Genomic DNA, 6,725 nt, shown 5'->3' with positions numbered 1-6,725 from the left:
GGAGGGGGAGGGGGAGTGTGTCAGTATTTACAGGGGGGTCCCCGGGGGGGGAGGGGGAGTGTGTCAGTATTTACAAGGGGGTTCCCGGGAGGGGGAGTGTGTCAGTATTTATAGGGTGCCTGTGGGAGAGGTAGAGGTTTTGTCAGTATTTACTGTGCTCCCCTATGAGAGCTCCCCATACCTAGCAGGAAATGTGTGAAAATATCTCTGCAGCTACCACCAATGCCTGATTTGTAACAGAGGGGTGCGACACTGTCGATCCTGTTAATACAGAGTTTCCAATCTCCCACTGGATTGGTGAGCAGCCTCAGTCCCCGTAAAATTGACAACCTCATACGAGAGATAAACTGGGAAGTTGTCGTTAACAGAGGAATATATACACCTCCCTTGGCCAGTCTGCTGCTGCCTGCCCTCATCATGGCTGCTGCTTTGGCATGTTCACCTGATTTCCGCCTCAGGAACACCCGCAGCTCCTAAACCAGCTCTCAGGCCCAATCCAGAGCATGGGCTATTGGTGTCTCTGGAGCCAGATTCCTTGTGTGGGTGAGTGGGCTGGGTGTTGGAGTGTCCAACTCAGGTCAGGCTGCCTTCCCCTCACAACGTGTTTGTTTTGATCCCAGGCTGTTGAACCACGACTGGAATCAACACGGAATTCTCATTGACCTTGTCGGCCAACTGCAATGGATTTGAATTTTTCGGCCCATCATTTAGCAGTGTGTTGATATTGTGATTTTATCCCTTTGCGAGTCCCCATGGATCTCACGTTGTCTACTTTTTGAAAAGTTACGGTTGCTGGTCCCGAAGCCAGACTGTAATGAATGGTCCGCTCTGCGCTCTGTACATCAGGCCTTTTGTAAATGTGAGTCTGCTCCACCTGGAGGTTCCTCAGTTCAGCTCCTGGGCTTCTTTTGTTTGTTAAATTCTCTCCTCTGCTGATTTCAACAGAGCTCTGTTCCTGGTGGGTGTTTTTATTTTTGCCCAGGACCATCTGAATGGCCCTGCAGTTTCCAGAGCTTTATTCAGAACCAACCTGTTGTCTGTCTGGGTGATCTGTTTGGTCAGGCCCCACACCAAGTCCTCACTGTTTATCCAACACCCTTTGTGTTACGATCTTTGTCTTTTCTGAAATCCTGGTGCAGATGTAACTTCTGTCCTGCCGTAGTACCCATTTGGGACTCTTTCCTGTAGTTTTCAAATATGCTTCCCTGCTTTCTTAGTTGAGGGAATGTCACCGCTGGTCACCATGTTGTATTCTTTACTATGTTCCTTAACACAGAATTACCATTCACACAAAGTAGCACAGACTCAGTTTACTCAATCTACAAATCTCAAACACCTTCCTCTGGCAGGAAGTCGCAGAGTGTCCAACAATCTCCAGCAGAGGGTCTGATCTTGGGAATCAATCTTTAGCAGGAGAAAGCTTTCGATACCTAGAGGGAGCTGTCTGAAACCGTTGCCTCGTCTGTCAGATCAGTAAAGTTGATTAATATGGTGCAGCCACTGACAAAAGGCAGTTTAATGCTGTCAGCTGCTTCAAATCAATAATGGTCCATTTTCTCAGCTTTGCCTGTCATCCTTGACCTTTGCGAGGGATAACGGGTGAGAATGCACACGGCCCCAAACAGATCTTTATCCTTTTTGCCTCAGGCATGAAAGGACAAGCTTTCTTTGGTTGCAGTGACGCAAGGAATGGATGGTGCAGAGTGGGGACAGGAAGCATGGGGAAGGTTCTCAGCCACACCATCCAGCTGACAGTTTCTATCTTCACCACTTTATCTCACTTAGAACAAAATGACAGCTTGTATGATTTATCAGCTTTGGCCTTTGCCATCAGTCCTTTGACTTCTGAAGAGATGCACTCCCAGATAATAGCAGTGGGAGATACCATGTAGGAATTTTCAATTCACTCTGGCCTTGTTACTTAGTAATATAAATACAAGAAGCTGAGATGGAGCTGTACGTTTGGTGATGCATTTTCTGCACTGATTTCATATATTATTTAACTCCAATCTTTCGATTTTAGTGACTTCTTACTGCAGACAGATTGTAAATGTTAGTATGATATTGCTCCCTCAGCAAGAGTCCATCAAAATAGCTTTAATAAAACAGGAACGTTTCTATTAAGGGAGAACAGGGGTCCTTCTGCTCATTAAAAATTCTGTGTTTTCTCGTGAAAAAGGTGAAGGGCTGACGGAAAATACATTGAAGATATGATATCAGCATCACTGTTTAGGGTGATGAGTTGATTTATTTGCAGAACATACTTAGATCATAAAATACTGCAGATGCTGGAAATCCAAAATAATCACTGACCGTGCTTGACAAAGTCAGCAGGTCTGGCAGTGTCTGGAGAGAGGCACAGTTTAGCATTTCAGAAGAGAACAGGAGTCATACCAGGAACAAAAACACAAATAGCTGTAAAAGCTCTGGCAGCATCTGCGAAGAAAAATCCGAGTTAATATCTCAGGCCCAGTGACCCTTCCTCAGAACTGATGGTAGCTAGGAAAATGTTTGTTTATATGCGGAAGATAAGGTGGTGGTGGTGGGGTGGGGGATGGGAGAAGGTGAGGCGTACATGATAGGTGGGGCCAAAGAGGGAGAGGAACAAAAGAGTGGATAATGATCTGGCTGGGAGACTGAATAGCTGTTAGTGGAGACTGTTAGTGACTAACAATAGGTGTACAAAGTTAAAAATCACGTAACACCTGGTTATAGTTCAACAGGTTTAATTGGAAGCACTAGCTTTCGGAGCGCTGCTCCTTCATCAGGTGATAGTGGAGGGCACAATCCTAAAACACAGAATTTATAGCAAAAGTTTACAGTGTGATGTAACTGAAATTATACATTGAAAAATACCTTGATTGTTTGTTGAGGCTTTCATCTGTTCGAATACCATGATAGTTTCACTTCTTTCATGTGTAAATCACAAAACATTTTTTTAAAAGTTGCATTCTCAGGTTAATTGTAACTAGCTAACTGGATTAGTGGTGCTGGAGGAGCAGGCCTGTCCTCGGATGCTGCCTGAACTGCTGTGCTCTTCCAGCACCACTAATCCAGTTAGCTAGTTACAGTTAACCTGAGAATGCAACTTTTAAAAAAATGTTTTGTGATTTACACATGAAAGAAGTGAAACTATCATGGTATTTGAACAGATGAAAGCCTCAACAAACAATCAAGGTATTTTTCAATGTATAATTTCAGTTACATCACACTGTAAACTTTTGCTATAAATTCTGTGTTTTAGGATTGAGCCCTCCACTATCACCTGATGAAGGAGCAGCGCTCTGAAAGCTAGTGCTTCCAATTAAACCTGTTGGACTATAACCTGGTGTTGTGTGATTTTTAACTTTGTACACCCCAGTCCAACACCGGCATCTCCGAATCGTAACAATAGGTAGTGTGTAATGGTAGACCATGTGATAACAAGGATACGTACCAGACTCCAATCATTGCTCTTACCACAGACACTGCCCTACTTGCAGAGTTTCTCTAGCATTTTCTGTTTATTGCACTGAGATTTTTAGCCAATGAGAACACTGAATAACTGATTCCAGTGTTATTCATTTGGGTTAATATTAGGACATATCTTTGTTTTGTAATTAGAACAGGCAGGAGGAGCTCAGATTTGGATTGCCTCACTTACTCAGTAACATTAGATTCAGTTGCACCTTCTCTCACCCACCACAGTCCATCCTGTTTGCCTTACCCTCACAGTCGTCTGGTATGATGTCCCCCCCCACCCCATGAACTCACTCCATAACTGGGGGAAACCATTCTAAGCAACTTTTCTTCTCCTTCCTCATGTTTACACTGTATTTTCTATGACTGAACCTCTCATCTCAGAGAACTGTTTACTGTAGTTGGATCAATATTTGTACATTTTTAAAATTCCTTCATGTGAGTGTTTTTGGCTGGATCAGGGTTTTTTTGCCCGTCTTTAGTTGCCCCTCGAGAAGGAGGTGGTGACCTGGCTTCTTGAACCGTTGCAGTCCATCTGGAATAGTCACCCAAAATATTGTCAGGGAGGGAATGCCAGGAGATTGACTCAGCGACACTGAAGGAACGCTGATATATTTCTAAATCAGGATGGTGAGGGGCTTGGAGGGGAACGTGCAGGAGCTGGTGTTCCCATGTATCTGCTACCCTTGACCTTCCAGATGGAAGTGGTCTTGGGTTCGAAAGGGGCTGTCTGAGGATCTTTGATGAATTTCTATGGTGCATCTTACAGATGGCACAAACTGCTGCCACTGAGCGTCGGTGGTGGAGGGAATGGATGTGGTAAATTTCTTTCAGAATCCTGAAAATCCTGATTTTCTCAGTTTGGCTCACTCTTGCTTATCTAATCGGAACAAATTCAAAGCGTGCAGTGCTACGCTATTGTCAAATTCCCACATCCCTTGGACAAAAATATAAATATAATGTTGATGGAATGTTGAACATTCTAGGTTTAATTCAAAAGATCCTGTTGGATATTGGTGTGGACTTGAGTGAATCAGCTGAGGAATATTGATGGATAAAGTCAGTTAGTGGCTGCTTCTCAGTAATCCAGTCAAAGCTTCCTAGTTATGATGGTATTTAAATCACTACGAGAAAGTGAGGACTGCAGATGCTGGAGATCAGAGCTGAAAATGTGTTGCTGGAAAAGCGCAGCAGGTCAGGCAGCATCCAAGGAGCAGGAGAATCAAAGTTTTGGGCATGAGCCCTTCTTCAGGAATGAGGAAAGTGTGCCAAGTTGGCGAAGATAAAAGGTAGGGAGGAGGGACTTGGGGGAGGGGCGTTGGAAATGCGATAGGTGGAAGGAGGTTAAGGTGAGGGTGATAAGGTGAGGGTGATAGGTCAGAGTGGGGGTGGGGGCGGAGAGGTCAGGAAGAAGATTGCAGGTTAGGAAGGTGGTGCTGAGTTCGAGGGTTGGGACTGAGACAAAGTGGGGGGAGGGGAAATGAGGAAACTGGAGAAATCTGAGTTCATCCCTTGTGGTTGGAGGGTTCCTAGGCAGTTTCTTCTGGGCAGAGGAGATGACCTGGGATGTGCAGTGAGAGAGGGACTCACTGAAATCCATGTAGAGGGAGGAAGAGAGCTTCTTCATTTTTAAATCACTAGGCTTCAGTATTTAAATCACTAGACTGCTATGCCTGGATTTGATACACAGGGGTTTATTACAGCCCTAGAGAGAAGCATTTTTTATTAATAATTCTAAAACCTTTTCATTTGGTTTGAGGATCAATTAAATAAAAGGAATTAAATTGAGATCAACTTGCTCATTGGCTCCCTCAAGGCATTTGAGTGAAGGAATGATCTTGTTCATTGCCTCAGGATCACAATTCCCAGCTGAAGTCCTTTCGACTTCCCAAAATTGGCTCCACAATCTTCCCATCTTTTGAAAGGGGATGGTTGGCGTCTTTTTAATAGAGATCAAGTAACAGAGAGCAGAGTAGGCCATTCAGCCCATCCACCCTCTTCCACCATTATGTATGACCATGGCTGATCACCTACTTCAATCCCTATTGCTCCCATATCTCGTTATGTCATCGGTATAATCGTCAACATATCAATCTCTGCTTTAAACACACACAGTGACTGAGCTTCCACAGTCTCTGAGGCAGAGGATGACAAAGATTCACAAACTTCTGAGCAAACACATTTCCTTTCATCTCCATCCCAGTTTGCATCCTCCATAGTTTAAAATTGTGCCAGCGGTTCTAGATTCCCCCATTCGGGGGAAATGTCTTACCTATGGCTAGGTAGGAGCAAATTACTGCAGATGCTGGAGTCTGAACTGAAGCAGCAAATGTTGGAGATCACAGCGGGTCACGGAACATCCACGGAGGGAGAACAGGCAACTGTTTCGAGTCGAGGTGACTCTTCATCAGCAATGATGTGATGTGTCTACCTTATCTATAACTTTAAGAGTTTTGTAGGTTTCAATGAGATCATATCTCACTCTTTTAATCTCTAGAGAATCCAATGTAGTTTGTCCAGGATCTTTACATAAGGCAGTCCCACCATCCCAGGAACAAGTCCGAGGAACCTTCTTGATCTCCCTCAATGGCAGTGAGGTAAGGTGACCAAAACCGGACACAGAGCTCCATTTGTTCGATGAGAGAATGAGCACCAAACAAAAACTCTACAAGGCACAAGCTGTCTGCAGCATATGTTGGAAATGTTAGAAAGATTCTAAGAGTCTATACCTATCTCTGATTCAGAGGACACATCGATGCCTGACAGAATGGGTGATCCTACAGATTCCGGCAGCTAATTCGACTGATCTGAGGAACAAGGCATGTTTTGCGCATCGTTTGTGAATTTGCAGCTTCCATATGGGCCTGAACTTCATATGTGACTAGTCCTGACCTCACATTGACCTTGCCTCTTACCCATACAGAGCCATTTCTGTGATTCTTACACCTAACTTTGTTTCCTGAAGTAAACTGTCTCTCTCGCTTGGCGGAGTCTTGTGTCCGGCATTGACATTCTTGATGCCATTTCACCCTCCCCCACCCCACGTCTGGGAAGACTTAACCTGATGTGGAGTATGCTCTTGATTAGCAACTCAGCTGGAGCTATCCCTGTAGAACATAGAACATAGAACAATACAGCCCAGAACAGGCCCTTCGGCCCACGATGTTGTGCCGAACATTTGTCCTAGCTTAAGCACCCATCCATGTACCTATCCAATTGCCGCTTAAAGGTCACCAAAGATGCTGACTCTACCACTCCCACAGGCA

This window comes from Chiloscyllium plagiosum, chromosome 41 (genome assembly GCF_004010195.1).
Source record: "Chiloscyllium plagiosum isolate BGI_BamShark_2017 chromosome 41, ASM401019v2, whole genome shotgun sequence".
Classification (NCBI taxonomy): Eukaryota; Metazoa; Chordata; class Chondrichthyes; order Orectolobiformes; family Hemiscylliidae; genus Chiloscyllium; species Chiloscyllium plagiosum.
Note: the sequence above shows the minus strand (reverse complement) of the source record.